This window comes from Suncus etruscus, chromosome 4 (assembly GCF_024139225.1).
Source record: "Suncus etruscus isolate mSunEtr1 chromosome 4, mSunEtr1.pri.cur, whole genome shotgun sequence".
In the NCBI taxonomy this organism is placed as follows: Eukaryota; Metazoa; Chordata; class Mammalia; order Eulipotyphla; family Soricidae; genus Suncus; species Suncus etruscus.
The window spans coordinates 17130950-17148389 of NC_064851.1; the positions used below are offsets into that span (position 1 = coordinate 17130950).

General features: G+C 40.5%; 1 protein-coding gene across 9 annotated transcripts in view; it reads left to right on the forward strand.

Annotated features, from left to right (window-relative positions):
* Positions 1-17440, forward strand: part of EIF4G3 (eukaryotic translation initiation factor 4 gamma 3) — a 311452-nt gene that overhangs the window by 53103 nt on the left and 240909 nt on the right. For all 9 annotated transcript variants that reach the window (XM_049771938.1, XM_049771940.1, XM_049771941.1 and 6 more), the window contains exon 2: positions 491-566. The gene's annotated coding sequence lies outside the window, so the exon portion shown is untranslated. The remainder of the gene's footprint in view (positions 1-490; positions 567-17440) is intronic.

Below are 17440 nucleotides of genomic sequence, written 5' to 3' on the forward strand. Positions count from 1 at the left end.
GCCTCTTAAAAATGGGAAATTGGTGCGTCGAGATGGGAGGAAAAATAACAGCTAAAATAGAAAAACAAGGAAACTGATGTTTTCTATGTCCGCATACTTAGTTTACAGAGCTAATTTGGCCTTTGCCAACAATTTTCATGTCAATTATCTCCTCTCTGAATATCCTGCTGAATACTTCTCAAAGTCTTCTGTAAAAAGTAAAGGTGGTAGGTTCTCAAGTTAGGAGACTTTATAGTTTTATTGATTTTGAGTTTTCATAAGTATTACTTTTTAAGAGATCGCTTTAATCACATTAGGAAATTTGAAATATGTAGGTTTTTCGTTTCTGTGACATAAAGCTCTTATCCCTCTTATTAGGTACTACAGATTGGACCATTGACAAATTTGTGGTAGCAGTTCTCTCTACTGTTAAGGAAATCTGTTTTTTTTTTTTTTTTTTTTTTTAAGGCAATCCAGTTTTGAATTCTCTTACCTTAACTCATTCTTCTAGAATTCCTAGAGGACCTGTGCAGACGCCTCTTGAGGATAGGATCTTCACTCCTACTGTCTCCGCAGTGTACAGCACGGTGAGTACCATGTGATGCTTGTTCTATTATGTTTCTGCTTTTGCAACCTTAAATATCGCAGGCAGAGTTTGTTCAGCATGGAATACATTTGTGTTAAAAGGGTCAGGTCAGTAAAACCCGAATAGAAATCTCTCCCTCTAGATTTGTAGGTATATTATGATGGATAGGCCTTTTTAAAAATGTTTGCAGGCTGTGGATTTTGGTTGACTAAACTAGCTGTTTCATTCAAGGGACTGAGGATTTAGTGTTGGTTGGGCCCTGTGGTGTCAGGCATTACCTGGGCCACCCCAGGAGTGTTGGGCACCTCCAGGGGCACAACTGGTTAGGGTGGCGATGTTCACTGTGTTGAGAGCCTGTGGTGCCAAGGTTGTTTGCTAAGGATGCTCTTTAAAACCCTAGACATTTTTTTTCCCCTGGACATTTAAAATCCATTATCTTTTTGCTGGAGGTAGGGGCTAGTGGGGAGATGTTTGACCCACACTAAGTGGTACTCAGTAGCTACTCCTGCTCTGTGCTCAGAAGTAACTCCTGGCTGTGCTCAGTGGACTATATGTGGTGCCAGGGATGAAAAGGGTTTAGTTGCCTACAAGGCAAGTGTCTTACCTTGAGAACTATTGTCTCTTTAGTCCTTTATTTTAATTTAAGTGCAGAAGAAACATGTTTAGCGCCTTGTTCACATGTATGTGTCTTTTACCTTCTTTGCTCTCTTTCTGTAAGTACTTCTGCCCTTGCTTTGTGATTGTTTTGGGATACACTGAGTTTTTTTTTTTTGTTTTTTGTTTTGGTTTTTGGGCCACACCCAGCGATGGTCAGGGGTTACTCCTGGCTGTCTGCTCAGAAATAGCTCCTGGCAGGCATGGGGGACCATATGGGACACCGGGATTCGAACCAACCACCTTTGGTCCTGGATCGGCTGCTTGCAAGGCAAACGCCGCTGTGCTATCTCTCCGGGCCCTGATACACTGAGTTTTAATTTTCTTTTTGTGCAATTTTTATGGGAAAAAGTTACTTTTAGACTTACAGAGCTCCCCCCACCCTACCAACCTGGTCAGACTGGGAAATATCAGGGTCATTATCAGGTCAGGGTTAATATCAGGTCAGCTTGGTGCTTGGAAATTGCCCTGGCAGTCCCTGGGACCGCGTGGTGGCCAAATTCAAACCCAAACCGTGAAGTAAGTTCTGAGCATGGCTGCTCTATATTATGTATAAAATGTTTTTATCACATAAATCAAGGAAAATGATAATGTCTTTAATCATTACTTGCTTTTTAATTACTCTTAGTCTGGGAAACAAAATGTACTCAAAAATTGGTGCATAGTTAGAATTAATGGGAACAAACTATTTAACATGTCACTGAAAATTAAGAGTGCCCAAGCCCGAAAGGACTTGTGTGCTGGAGATAAAAATCTATCCCTGGGACTCCTGCATGCAAAGCATGCACTCAGCCGTTGAGCTCTTTCTCCTGCCTCTTAAAGGTTTTCAGATCCTTTCCTAGTCATTCATTAAACTTTTTTTTTTAAACTGCTTGTCAGGCATTTTTCACAACACAAGAGATTACTTTCTGTTCTTGAAGATGCTTGCATTCCAGGTGGGAAAGTGATTGATAGTTTAAATGTAGTGTGATAAATGCTGAAGAGGTAGGCAGGGAATGTCTTGTAATTCTTGTAAGTGCTAAGTAGGAGTGTGAGACCCAGCCAGAAATACAGGGTGTTGAAAGAAGTATCCCTTGAGAACTGAGACGTATGGTAAATTTCTAAAGATAAGGAAGTGGGTACAAGAAGAGAAAGCTGTATATATTTATGTAGCTACAGGATATTGGAGAACTAAAAAGATCCCAAAACTGGATAGCAGAATTGTAGCTTCAGGTTGCAGTGCTAGTAGTTACTAGATGCTGCAGCTAACTATGAGCAAACATAGGTGCAAAAAAGTATTCAAGCGCTGGATAAGGGCTTAATGACAGTCATACACACTTTTCCATACAACTTGTTTGTTATAATGAATTTCTGTGACCAAGAAAAAGCCTTAAATTGAATTAATTGTACAATGGTAGAGATTTCTACTTAAAATAATAACTGGAGGGGCTGGAGAGATAGCATGGAGGTAAGGCGTTTGCCTTTCATGCATAAGGACGGTGGTTTGAATCCTGGCATCCCATATGGTCCCCCGTGCCTGCCAGGGTCGATTTCTGTGTATGGAGTAATCCCTGAGCGCTGCTGGTGTGACCCAAAAACAAAACAAAACAAAACAAAAAAAGTAACTGGAAAGAAAATACATTAGAATTAGAGCAGTAGTACAGTGGATTGGATGTTTTCCTTGCATGTGATGACCGAGTTTGATCCATGACACTAGGAGTGTTTCCTGATGCCTGAGCACAGAGCCAAAAGTAAGCCCTGAGCATCACTAGATGTTGCCTTTCCCAAGCCAAAGTCAAATAAAGGATACATTTTAGATGGGGTTGGAGTGATAGCACAGCAGTAGGGCATTTGCCTTGCACATAGCCAATCTCAGATGCACTCTGGTTCAAGCATCCCATATGGTCTCCTGAGCCTGCCAGGAGTAACTTTGAACGTTGCTGGGTGCAACCCCAAATCCCAAAACAAACAAAAATACATTTTAGGGATTAAGCTATGTATAAATGATAACATTCCTCTCTACCATCATTCTCAGCAGTAATATAGAATATAGATATATATTCTGTACTTGTCCTCTAGTTTGTATTCCAAGTAAAGTAGGCTCTGCATTTGGGTGAATTTGCTGTGAATGTTAGTGAAAACTTGTTGTATATAGTAATTGATACCTAAACTTCAGTTATTGTATTGCTTGTGTATTGCTGGGCCCAACTTCTGGAGTTACTGGATCAGTAAGTCTGTATAAGGCTGATGAAAGTTCATTTTCAACAAGTTTTCAGATATTGCTTATGGCCAGTAGTTCAGGATCACACTTTGAGAACCATTGTTTTAGACCTAGTGTAACATTGCCTGTCACTCTTCTTTATTATGAAAGGAAACCCGAGTAGGAACCATTTGAACCTAAAACTTTGTTTACACTTAACATGGCTAATAAGTAAAAGAATAAGATAAGGGGCCCAGAGAGATAGCACAGCGGCGTTTGCCTTGCAAGCAGCCGATCCAGGACCAAAGGTGGTTGGTTCGAATCCCGGTGTCCCATATGGTCCCCCGTGCCTGCCAGGAGCTATTTCTGAGCAGACAGCCAGAAGTAACCCCTGAGCATCGCCGGGTGTGGCCCAAAAACAAAAACAAAAAGAATAAGATAAGATGAGGTTGGAGAAATAGTACAGTAGTTTGGCTGCTTGCCTCTCATGCAGCTGATCTTTCTATCCTGGCATTCCAAATGGTTCCCAAAGCACTGACACCAGTGATCTCTGAGCATAGACCAAAGAGTAAACCCTGAGCATGTGGTGCTCAAATAAAAAAAAAAACAGAAGAAAAAGGTTTATTAGGATTTTAAGCAAACAGCTAAGCATATTTATAAGCAAGACTAGAGAGAGAGTATAGCAGGTAGGGCCCTTGCCTTACACAGCTGACCTGGGTTGTATTCTCCGCAATCAAAACCCATCAGGAGCTCTTGAGCAGAGCCAGGAGTAATCTTGAGCACCTCTGTGTGTAGCTACCTCCCAGAAAATATATGTGACCAAGTACGTTTTATGATTCTACTATTATGATGGCTACTATTTTGAACACTTTTTGGAGGCTAGCTCTTATCTATGCTTGAGAGCTCATGCCCAGAGCTCTGTCACTCCCTAATATACTTGACCGGGCAGTTTGGCACCTGTTGCTGCTTAGGCCTGGGATGCTGGGAGGTCACCAGGGCCACAGTAGAACTGAAGGTGAGGGCATGGGGCATTTGTGGCAATGTTCAAACCCGGGCTTCATGTAGGCAAGGCTCCAATCCTCTCAGCTAGCTCCTTAGTCTCTCTGAATGTTTTATATTCCAGGACTGTGATGTATTTGATGTTTAGTGAATCTCCAGGACAGTCCTTTTTCATTCTTTAGAATGCAAGAAATTAAATACTTTGCTAGGGCCCGGAGAGATAGCACAGCGGTGTTTGCCTTGCAAGTAGCGGATCCAGGACCTACGGTGGTTGGTTCGAATCCCAGTGTCCCTTATGGTCCCCCGTGCCTGCCAGGAGCTATTTCTGAGCAGACAGCCAGGAGTAACCCCTGAACACCACTGGGTGTGGCCCAAAAAAACAAAAAAACAAAAAAACAAAAAAAAAAAAACCCCAAAAAACTTTGCCTATATGGATTCTTTAATGGAGCCAGAATGCAAAAGCTAGGAGGAACTCTGAAAAATTCATACTCTCTTATTAGGGCTGTGGTGCTTGCTTGTACAATAATTTGAATCAAGTTCATATTTTTTTGCTAATTTCAAGCTTGCTTTTTTTTTGAGGAGCTGGAGCAGTGGCGCAAGCGGAAAGGCATCTGCCTTGCCCGCACTAGCCTAGGACTGACTATCCACCTGCGTCCCATATGGTCCCCCAAGTCAGGAGCAATTTGTTTCCTTTTTTTTTGCTTTTTGCTTTTTGCTTTTTGGGTCACTCCCGGCGATGCTCAGGGGTTACTACTGGCTATGAGGTCAGAAATTACTCCTGGCTTGGGGAACCATTTGGGAGGCCGGAGGATCAAACCGTGGTCTGTTCTTAGTTAACACGTGCAAGGCAAACACCCTACTACTTGCGCCACTGCTCAAGAGCGATTTCTGAGCACATAGCTAGGAGTAAACCCTGAGCATCACCTGGTGTGGCCCTAAAACAAAACAACAAAACAAAACAAAACTATTTTTTTTGACTCAATCCAGTATGAGAGCTTTTATCTTATTTTATGTACTTGGATGTTTGCTAGAGCAATTTTATTTTTTGATTTTGACAGTGTAATTGAATTTATGCTTATTTCTAGTTCAGTACCATGTTTAGAGATATCTTGGTATTAAAAACAATTTACTTACCTTGATAGTTTAGATAAAGCACACTCCATTTTATATCCATAATTTTAAGTTACAAAGATCAAATGGGCAATGACTTCTGTTATCACTATTGCTATATTTATATCAATAGTTTTCCAGCTCCTTGTCTGAAGCTTTGACAGTGGGGCTATTGAACATATAAATGAAAATGTGAGTACCTCAGAAATCACCCCCTTTTAGTAGGTCACTTATTACTTGAAAATAAGAACACAAATGGCCTATGAAAGTAGGCTGCCTTAAAAAAGTAAGGAATTTATTTATTTCCTTTTTCATTCTTTCTTTTTTTTCTTTCTTTTCTTTTTCTTTTCTTTTTTTTTTTTTTTTTTGTGCTCAGCAATTATTCCTGGCTCTGTGGTCAAGGATCAGGCAGTGCTTTGAGGGATCATATGTGGTATTGGGGATTGAACCTAGGTTGGTGTGCAAGGCAAATACCATACCCTCTATCATTTTCTGACTCCAGGATTTTTGCTTCATTCATTAATTCATTAATTCATTCATTTAGGTTTTTGGGTCACAAGTGCCCTACCCACTGTACTATCTCTCTGGCTCTCTGGTTCAGTTCTTGGGAGTTGTTCCCAGTGATGTTAGGGGGAATCATGAAGTATTAGGGTTCAAATATGGACTTCTTCTATGCAAAATATGCTCAGCCAATAGAGCCCTGAACATCTTTTTTCATGGCTTATACACTGCTGACTGCAGTGTGGCCAGACATCACTTGCTGCAATAGGGATTACTGATAGCAGAGCTTCAGGGGCCAGATATGTAGCTCAGTTGTAGAACTCTTAGCTGTGTTCAATCTCTGACATCTCTCATTAAACGAAACAACATATGTAGTTTCAGTATTGCAGATGGGACATAGGAATTTGAACTCATTACAAGGCAAACTGTCTATACTACTGTGCTATTTCTTTGGGCCCAGGAATGATTTTGCTCTGTGCTCTGAAATGACCCCTCTGATGCTCAAGGGGTTCATGAGTAATATTGGGGATTGAATTGGGATTAGGTGCATATAAGGCAAAATTATTTTTCCAGCTCTGAGTACCTTGTGATTTTTTTTTGGGGAGGGGGCGGGAACAGGGGCATATCTGGTACTCAGCAGTTTGTGGCTCTGCTTAGGGATCAGTCTGGAGAAGTTCAGGGGCTCATATGTTTTATCTAGGATCAAACATGTGTTGGCTGCATTTTAGGCAACTGCCTTATCTGCTTTATTCTCTCTATCCAGCCCATGCTTTGGAATCTTAAGGCAGTTCTCTATATATTACTATTATCAATGAAAAATAAAAATTTGTTTTCTGGGGGCCGGCAAGGTGGCGCTAGAGGTAAGGTGTCTGCCTTGCAAGCGCTAGCCAAGGAAGGACCGCGGTTTGATTCTCCGGCGTCCCATATGGTCCCCCCAAGCCAGGGGCAATTTCTGAGCGCTTAGCCAGGAGTAACCCCTGAGCATCAAATGGGTGTGGCCGAAAAACAAAAAAAAATTTATTTTCTGTGCATGATGGTAGTACAGTAGATAGGACATTTGCCTTGCACACAGTGGACATAAGTTTGATCCCCAGAATTTCGTGTGGTCTCCCATACCTGTCAGGAATGATCCCTGAGCACAGAGGCAGAAGTAAGCCCTGAGCATAGCCTGTTATAGCCTAAACAATAAACAAAATTTTTTTTCTTTTCTTTTTTTTTTTTTTTTGAGGGGGGCACACATGTGATGCTCAGGGGTTACTCCTGGCTATGCGCTCAGTAATCACTCCTGGCTTGGGGGATCGAACCATGGTCCATCCTAGGTCAGCTGCCGGCAAGGCAAATACCCTACCACTGCACCATTGCTCCAGCCCTTCCTTTCTTTTTCTTTTTCTTTTTTTTTTGGGGGGGGCGGGTCACACCCGGCAGTGCTCAGGGATTATTCCTGGCTCCAGGCTCAGAAATTGCTCATGGCAGGCACTGGGGACCATATGGGACGCCGGGATTCGAACCGATGACCTCCTGCATGAAAGGCAAACGCCTTATCTCCATGCTATCTCTCCGGCTCCAGCCCTTTCTTTCTTAATTGTTACGTTTCTGCTAAAATGTAGTCCTGACCACCTCAGTTTGTGGTATTTATTGATTTTTTTTATATTAGATTTACTTTCAAATATCCATATTGCCAATAGTGAGATTGGGTGGAATTAATAAAGTACAATATTTATACTAAAATGTTTAAATGACTACATATCTCTAAGTGTTTTCATAAATACCTTTTGCAGATGTTCCTATCCACAAAAGCTGTTTAGGCAAATAGAGAATGAGAATCACAGTGGTGATCATAGTTTGACTAGGAGACATTGAAGATACTGTGACTTTGACTTTCACAGCTCCTCTTTTGTATTACATAGGGTTTTTGTTTGTTTTTAGGCCAGACTCTGCAGCTTTTAGGCTCTGTGCTCAGAAATCACTCTTGGCAGGCTTGGGAGAACATATGGGATACTAGGGATTGAATCTGGTCTGCTGTGTGCTAGACAAGTGCCCTACCTGGTGTAATATTAATATCTCTCCAGTACTGGCTTACATAGAATTTAATAAACCAATCTGGAAACCAAGCTATGAAATTCCAAATAGCATATTTTTTCACTTTGAATATATGGGCCTGCAAAACAAAGAACAAAACACGGAGAACAATGTAGCAGGAAAATAATGACACATGATCTTACTACCAGAAGAGTTATACTATTCATTTTGCTATATATTCTTAGAATAGTTTTGCTGTGATTTAAAGTTGAAATTAGTCACCATAACTCTGTGTAATAATAATTCTATAAACAACTTACAGAACTCATTAAAATTTTTTAGTATATATCTTAAAGATTTAGCTATTCATTCTTTAATGACTTACATAATTTTTAAGCTATTACAGGTCTAATTTCAAACAGCTGGTGAATAGCTTTGATAATTTCTCTGATTTATACTGAAAAAATCAGAAAATAAGACTGAAAGGAAAAACCAGTGAAATACTCTTATGTACAATTTTACGAGATGCTTTATTTTTTAGACATAAAGTGTACATATATAATTTTAAAAGCTCTATGTGGATAATTTTTAACAGAGGCAAAAATGAATGAGAAAGCATCAAACAAGAAACTTCTGCATTGCAAAGGAAACAGCTATTAGAATAAAAGGAACCCTATTTTCTGGGAGAAAACATTTGCTCACTGCACACTTGACAAAGGATTGATATCCAAGATATATACAAAGCTCTTGCAAAGCTTAGCAAAGAAACAAACACTACCATTGAAAAAAGAAATGTAAAGAAACAAAATGGTGTAATAATGCATACGCAAAGACAGTGGAAGCAAAGAACACGAGAACTTTGTATTCAGTAGGAAACTTGCCACTTGAGAGAGCTGCGTGATAGGTCAGGGAGGGGCCAATGTCAGTGTTCAAGGGGAGGAGCATTCAGCAGTGAGATCAGGGAGGAGGTTGTGCTGAAAAATAGTAAAGTATTATGTATGAAACTCAGAAACAGAAACAGTACTGTAAACCATAGAGCAAACTCTTTATCTCTCCGGGTCTTTTTTTTTTTTTTTTTTTTTTTTAAAAAAAAAAGCACTTCTAATGGAAGCAGACTGGTGGGTGGTGGGTGAGAGGCGAATGGAATTGGGGAATATTAGTGAAGGGATGGATCACTGATGAAGGGATTGGAGTTGAAGCCCAATAAGGAATAATTTTGTTTATACGATAACTGGGGATAAAAGGAAGAAAAAGTGGGAAGGAAAGCCGAACCAATAAACTTTCTTAAAGAAGACACACGAAGTGCTCTTCATTTATCAGGGAAATGCAAACCATAATGTTTTTTGTTTTAGTTTTTGGGCTACACCTGTAGCACTCAGGTTACTCTTGACTCTGCATTCAGAAATCGCTCCTGGCAGGCTTGGGGGACCATATAGGATGCCGTGGATTGAACCCGGGTCCATCCCTGGTTGGTCGCTGCAAGACAAATGCCCTGCTGCTGCTGTGCTATTGCTCTGGCCCCCATAATGTGTTTTGTTTTTGTTTTTGGGCTACACCCGTGGCACTCGGGTTACTCCTGGCTCTGCGCTCAGAAATCGCTCCTGGCAGGCTTGGGGGACCATATGGGATGCCATGGACTGAACCTGGGTCCATCCCAGGTTGGCTGCTGCAAGACAAATGCCCTGCTGCTGCTGTGCTATCGCTCTGGCCCCCATATATATTTTTTAATTTTCTGGAGATATCAACTCATATCAGTTGAAACTGGCACATATCAGAAAGAGAAACAACCAGTGCTGGTGAGGGTTTAGGGGGCGTGGAAAGGAAACCTCATTTACTTTACCCTTGGTGGGAATATTGTCTGGTTCATCCTTTATGGAAAGCAGCATGGAGAATTCTCAAGAATATAAGAATAGGAGACGGAGAGATAGCATGGAGGTAAGTTGTTTGCCTTGCATGCAGAAGGATGGTGGTTCGAATCTCGTCATCCCATGTGGTCCTCCGAGCCTGCCAGGAGCGATTCCTTCCTTCCTTCCTTCCTTCCTTCCTTCCTTCCTTCCTTCCTTCCTTCCTTCCTTCCTTCCTTCCTTCCTTCCTTCCTTCCTCCTTCCTTCCTTCCTTCCTTCCTCCTTCTTCCTTCCTTCCCTCCCTCCCTCCCTCCCTCCTCCCTCCCTCCCTCCCTCCCTCCCTCCCCCCCCTCCCTCCCTCCTCTCTCTCCCTCCCTCCCTCCCTCTCCCTCCCTCCCTCTCTCTCTCTTCTTTCTTCTTCTTTCTTTCTTTCTTTCTTTTTCTTTCTTTCTTTCTTTCTTTTCTTTCTTTCTTTTATCTTTTCTTTTTCTTTCTTTCTTTCTTTTCTTTCTTTCTTTCTTTCTTTCTTTCTTTCTTTTCTTTTCTTTTCTTTCTTTCTTTCTTTCTTTCTTTCAAGAGGAAATGTGCTTACATACTTAAAATCATATTATCTCAGATAAACTTAACAGCTATGGTAATGTATATTATGTCATAAACGTATCTATAATTAAGGTAAATATGATAGAAATCAAATGATCCCTTCCTTCCTGCATTCTTCTCTTTCCAGCTTTCTTTCTTTCTTTCTTTCTTTCTTTCTTTCTTTCTTTCTTTCTTTCTTTCTTTCTTTCTTTCTTTCTTTCTCTTTATCTTTCTTTCTTTCTCTTTCTTTCTTTCTTTCTTTCTTTCTCTTTCTTTCTTTCTTTTTCTTTCTTTCTTTGTTTCTATTTCTTTCATTCTCTCTTTCTTCTTTCTTTCTTCCTCCTCCCTTCCTCCCTTCCTCCCTTCCTTCCTTCCTTCCTTCCTTCCTTCCTTCCTTCCTTCCTCCTTCCTTCCTTCCTTCCTTCTCTTCTTTCTTTTTCTTCTTTCTTCTTTTTCTTCTTTCTTTCTTCTTTCTTTCTTTCTTTCTTCTTTCTTTCTTTCTTTCTTTCTTTCTTTCTTTCTTTCTTTCTTCTTTCTTTCTTTCTTTCTTTCTTTCTTTCTTTCTTTCTTTCTTTCTTTCTTTCTTTCTTTCTCTCTCTTCTTTCTTTTTCCTTCCCTCCTTCCCTCCCTCCCTCCTTCCTTCCTTCCTTTCTCTCTCTCTCTCTCTCTCTCTCTGTTTTTTTTTTTTTTGGTTTTTTGGGCCACACCTGTTTGATGCTCAGGGGTTACTCCTGGCTAAGCGCTCAGAAATTGCTCCTGGCTTGGGGGGGACCATATGGGACGCAGGGGGATCGAACCGCGGTCCTTCCTTGGCTAGCGCTTGCAAGCAGACACCTTACCTCTAGCGCCACCACGCCAGCCAGATGTGACCCAAAAACCAAAAAAAAAAAAAAAAGAGCATAAGAATAAAACTTCTACATGACGCAGCGATTCTACTTAATAGTATATATTGCCACAAGAGCCCCCACAATGGTATTTTGAAAAGATACTTGCAGTTTGTGTTTATTGCAGCATGATTTATAATAACTAAAATATGGAAACAACCCAAATGTTACAAGCACAGTTAAATGGATAAAGAAAATGTGGACTATACACAATGGGCAATACTATTCAGCTATGAGAAAATAGGATATCATGCAGTTTGTTCCTACTTAAATGGAACTTGAAGAAGATGTACAAATACAGAATGAGTTTCTCATATATGGAATATAAAGAAACATGGGAAGTGGGGCTGGAGACATAGCATGGAGGTAAGGTGTTTGCCATCCATGCAGAAGGATGGTGGTTCTAATCCTGGCATCCCATATGGTCCCCTGAGCCTGCCAGGAGCGATTTCTGAGCATAGAGCCAGGAGTAACCGTTGAGCGCTGCCGGGTCGACCCAAAAACCAAAAACAAAACAAAACAAAAAAAGAAACATGGGAAGAAAATGACTAATGACCAGTATTAAAAAACCCTCAGAGATGGCCTGGCCAAGGCAAGGGAGTGTGGTGTGTGTCTGGGGCGTCCAGAATCTTGAGATATTATAGTAAGGCATGCTGATAACTGTGGTGGAGATTGTGGTGGTGGAATATTGTATGTCTGAAACTTTATTGTAAATCACAGTACCTAATAAAAGTGGAAAAATTAATAAAATTTCAAAATTAAAGTTTATACATTTATTAGTTGTATATAAGTTTTATTATTTTAGCCAATTATAAGATTTTAGATTACATTGAGAGGAGAAGGCAACTTTTTTTTTGGGGGGGGGGGGCCACAGCCGGCGATGCTCAGGGGTTCCTCCTGGCTGCTCAGAAATAGCTCCTGGCAGGCACAGGGGACCATATGGGACACCAGGATTCGAACCAACCACCTTAGGGTCCCTGAATCTGCTGCTTGCAAGGCAAACACCGCTGTGCTATCTCTCCGGGCCCGAAAAGCAACTTTTACAGATAGAGATGGATGTAACTATTTTAAGTCTCATCATGAATTGGTGAAATTTGCTTTTAACAAATTATTATTATTATTTTAGATTTTTGGGTCATACCCATCGGCTATCCGGCTACTCCAGGCTCTGCCCTCAGAAGTCGCTCCTGGGGCCAGAGAGATAGCATGGAGGTAAGGTGTTTGCCTTTCATGCAGGAGGTCATTGGCTTGAATCCTGGCGTCCCATATAGTCCCCCGTGCCTGCCAGGAGCAATTTCTGAGCCTGGAGCCAGGAACAACCCCTGAGCACTGCCGGGTGTGACCCAAAAACCACAAAAAAAAAAAAAAAAAAAAAAAAAGTCGCTCCTGACAGGCTTGGGGGACCAGATGATATGCTGGGATTCTAACCAGAATCTGTCCTGTGTTGGCCGCTTGCAAGGCAAACGCCTTACCGCTGTGCTATTGCTCCAGCCCCTATTTTTATTTCTTTCAAAAATATTTTAATTGCTTTATTTAAGCATCATAGTTACAATATTGTTCATTGTTGTGTTTCAGTCATACAATGTATAAGATCCTTCACCAGTGTACCCTTTCCATCACCTATGTCTCCCATTCCCTCCACCCTCACCCTCTACCTCTGCCTTGCTCTAGGGTAGGCAAATTGCTCCTCTCTCCCTCTCTCCCTCTCTCTCTCACTCTCTCTCCCCTCTCTCATTCACCCACCCTTTCTCTCTCTGTCCTTCATCCTTCTCCCTATTCCCTTTTTCACACTAGTTTGCTCTATTGTTAATAGAGGGGTGCCATGCTACTTTTAGTGCCAAGTTCTTGTCCAGAGTGATCAGTTCCAATTATCATTGTCCTAGTAGACTCTACTACATTCACTATTTTTTGTGGTTATTTTTATTTCTAATTCTGTTGTTTTGGGGCCATGCCTGATAGTGCTCAGGGCTTATTCCTGACTCTGCCCCAGGGGTCACTCTTGGCAGTACTTAGGGGAGACCAGATGCAATGCAGGGATTGAATCCAGGTTGGCCACAAGCAAAATAGTCTCTAACCACTGCTCCATGGACCAGTGCTGGTCTGCAGGTGGGAAAGGTGGGAAACTGCAAGTCTGCCTTTGTTAGAATTAGTGGACTGGGCCCGGAGAGATAGCACAGTGGCGTTTGTCTTGCAAGCAGCCGATCCTGGACCAAAGGTGGTTGGTTGGAATCTCGGTGTCCCATATGATCCCCCGTGCGTGCCAGGAGCTATTTCTGAGCAGACAGCCAGGAGTAACCCCTGAGCATCGCCGGGTGTGGCCCAAAAACCAAAAAAAAAAAAAAAAAAGGGGGGGGGGAGTAAATAAACAAATCCTCCAAGAACCAGTATTCATTTCCTTAAAAAGTGTGCACTGGTGAAGGGGGGGTGTTCTTTTTTTATAACTGAAACCCAACTACAAACATGTTTGTAATCATGGTGTTTAAAGATATTATTTAAAAAGAAAATATTAGGGGCTGGAGTGGTGATGCAGTGGTAAGGTTCTTGCCTTGCATGTTGCTGACCTAGGACAGACCGCGGTTCGATCCCCCCACGTCCCGTATGGTCCCCCCAAAGCCAGGAACAATTTCTGAGCACATAGCCAGGAGTAACCCTTGAGTGTCACTGTCACTGGATGTGGCCCAAAAACCAAAAAAAAAAAAAAAAAAAAAGAAGAAATTAAATTGAATAAAAAAGTCTTATCAGAGCATAAGAAATCTGATTTTTCATTATCTAATAATTGAATTAGTCCCTCCACCTGTTTTTTTTTTACTAGTCAGTTCAGTGTTTCCTTTGTTTTTGATTGAGGTTTTTATGATTTGCCCTTTGTTCTTTACTTTTTTTTTTAGTTCTTTACTTTTTTTACTTTGTTTTCTGTGGCATATCAGTAAAGTAGAGACAAAATTAAATTAAAGAGTATTGTAACCTTCAGGAATGATTCCTGACCACTAAGCTTGGGGAAAAGTAAGCTCTGAGCATAGCTGAGTGCCCTAAAATTAAATTGTATATTTAAAAATAAGTTGAATATTTTTATTATAAAAAGCTTCACAAGTTTGAGTTGTAATTAGAAATATTAGTAATTTTCAATATATATATTATTCAAATTTTATTTCTACTTGCAGTATCTCTATTTTATTTTTGGATTTTGGGCCACACCTGGTGACACTCAGGGGTTACTTCCTGGCTATGCACTCAGAAATTGCTCCTGGGATGCTGGGGGATTGAACCTAAGTCCTTCCTAGGCTAGCGCAGGCAAGGCAGATGCCTTACCAATTGTGTCACTGCTCTAGCCCCTGCAGTATCTCTTTAAAATCTATAGCTTTTTCTCTCTAGAAGCCCCAGGTTCTTTTTCTCCCCCACCCTCACTTTTTAAGTAAAAAGTATTTTTCACAGTGTCAAAAAAGTTAAGAGAAAGAGCAAGAGACAGAGAGGTAACATTGCATTCCTCTATAAAAATGTTAGTAGTGCCTCTTTGCTGAAAGTAAGCAATTAAAGGTATATTAGTAAGGAAACTTGGTTGTTTCTATGCTGTATTATAGTAGCCTCATTATCTTACTAAAAGCACTCTCCTGCAACCCCTTTCAAAGATAGCCCTGCCCATACCTGCTGACACATTTTGCTTTCTTACCCTTGAACCCATTAATTTTCTTGTTAAAATACTGTCTCTAATTCTTGATCTGAACTGATTTCTTTTAAAGCCTTATTTACTTTTTGAGGGATATTAGGGCCACACCTAGATGGTGCTTATTCCTAGCTCTGTGCTTAATGTCACTCTTGGCAGTACTCGAGGGAAACATTTGTGGTGCTGGAGATCAAACCTGGGTTGGCTATGTGCAAGGCAAGAACCATAACCTCTGTAATGTCTTTTGTCCCTGAAGTGATTGGTTTTTATTTCTGAAGTGCAACTCAAATGCTGTTATACCTTCAAGAGAATTACTTTTTTTTTGGGGGGGGGGGTTTGCTCAGGAGTTACTCTTGGCTCTGTGCTCAGAAATCGCTTCTGGCAGGCTTTGGGGACCATATGGGATGCCAGAAACTGAACCCAGGTTCATCCTGATTTGTCTGCATGGCAAATGCCCTACCACTGTGCTATCGCTCTGGAGCCTAGAACTAGTTACTTCTGTTGGCAACATTTCTATATATTTTTATATTTTATATTTTATAATCCATATTTTACATATTATTTTCTTTCTCTTGGAGCTCTTTAAGGACAAGGACTATTTTTACTTTTTTTTCTATTTTTACTTTTATATCTTAATTCATTGTCAGCATGGATGCATAGTTATTATTTACTGTTTTATCAAAGGAGGTGAAATTAAGAATCATGAACTTGATTTATATTGATTATTGTGGTTTATCTCTCTTGTGCTTTGTGTTCTGTTTATCTGCAGACCCATTATAATACAATTTTTTTGTGTCTTCGGTTTCTTGACCCATATTGATCCTAGTACTGTTGAAATTGGATTTTGACTGAGCTTTATTTTTTTAATTGACTTAAAAATTTAGTTACCATGAAATTACAGACTTATTTATGATTCAGTTACAAGCATACAGTGTATCATCACCAATCCTTCCACTTGCCTCCACCAATTCCTTCAAACTCCTGTTTGCTTCCCACTCACCAGTCTGCTTCTTTGAATGGTGCTTTTTAAAAAATAGATATATGTATGCCGCACATTCTCTCTCTCTCTCTCTCTCTCTCTCTCTCTCTCTCTCTCTCTTTCTCTCTCTCTCTCTTTTTCTCTCTCCCCTCTTTCTCTCTCTACACTTGCTTTTTGGGCCACACCCTCTGACGCTCGGGTTATTCCTGGCTATGTGTTCAGAAATTACTCCTGACTTGGGGGGACCATATAGGATGCTGGGGGATGGAACCAAGGTCCATCCTGGATTGTCCGCGTGCAAGGCAAATGTCCTATTGCTGTGCTATTGCTTTGGCAATAAAAACAATATGTATATATGTTTTACACTGTGATTTATAGTACTATTGCTGATAGGGTATCATACATAATACTTTCCCAGCATCTCATCCTCCTTTTCATTCTGTTGAATTTTTCCCTCTATCATAGTAATTGTCCCCTACCTGCCTTATCTCCCAGGCCCCTTATATGCCAAGTTTCCTACTGAATATCACTTCTCATGTTTTTTTTTTCTGGATATTATTCTACTATCATGTCTCTTTACATCCCACATATGAGACAGATCATTCTGTGTAGGTCTCTCTCCCTCTAATTTCACTCATCATGATACTCTCCAGGTACTTTCATGTAGCAGCAAATTGCATGACTTTATCTTTTCTTATGGCTGAGTAATATTCTGCTGTATATATGTACCATAGTTTTCTTATCTCCTCATCTCTTCTATGACACTGGGTTGTTCCCAGATTTTGGCTACTATGGATAGTGCTGCAAAAAACATAGGGGTGAAAATGTCTTCTCATTTTTTTTTGTGTGTGTGTATGTGCCCTTGGCATATATTTTAAGAAATGGAACTGCTGGGTCAAATTGAAGCTCAATTCCTTGATTTTTTATTTATGCCCTTATAATTTTTTCTGGAAAGGCTGGACCAGTCAACATTTTTACCAGCAATGAATAAGAGTCTCTTTCTTCCCACATTAATGCCAGTACTTATTGATCTTGTTCTTTATGATGTGTGCCATCTCTGTAGTGTGTGATGATAGCTCATTGTTATGATTTGCATCTCCCTAATAGTGATGTAGAGCATTTTTTCATGTGCCTCTTGGCCATTTGTATTTCTGTGAGAAAGTTTCTATTCATTTTTTGATGGGGTTAGATTATTTTTGTAAGGTTCTACCAGTACCTTATATATCTTGGATATTAACCCTTATCAGATTATTGGTGTGTAAATTATTTCTTCCAATCTAGTATCCTGGTCACTGTTTCCTTTAAAGTGCAGAAGTTAGTTGGCTCTACTACAACACTTTTATCCACCTATACTATAATCTTCCACTGCCTAGAATAAATTAATATCATACATAATGGGTTCATATTATCACTTTTTTTTTTTTTTTTTTTTGGTTTTTGGGTCACACCTGGCAGCGCTCAGGGGTTAC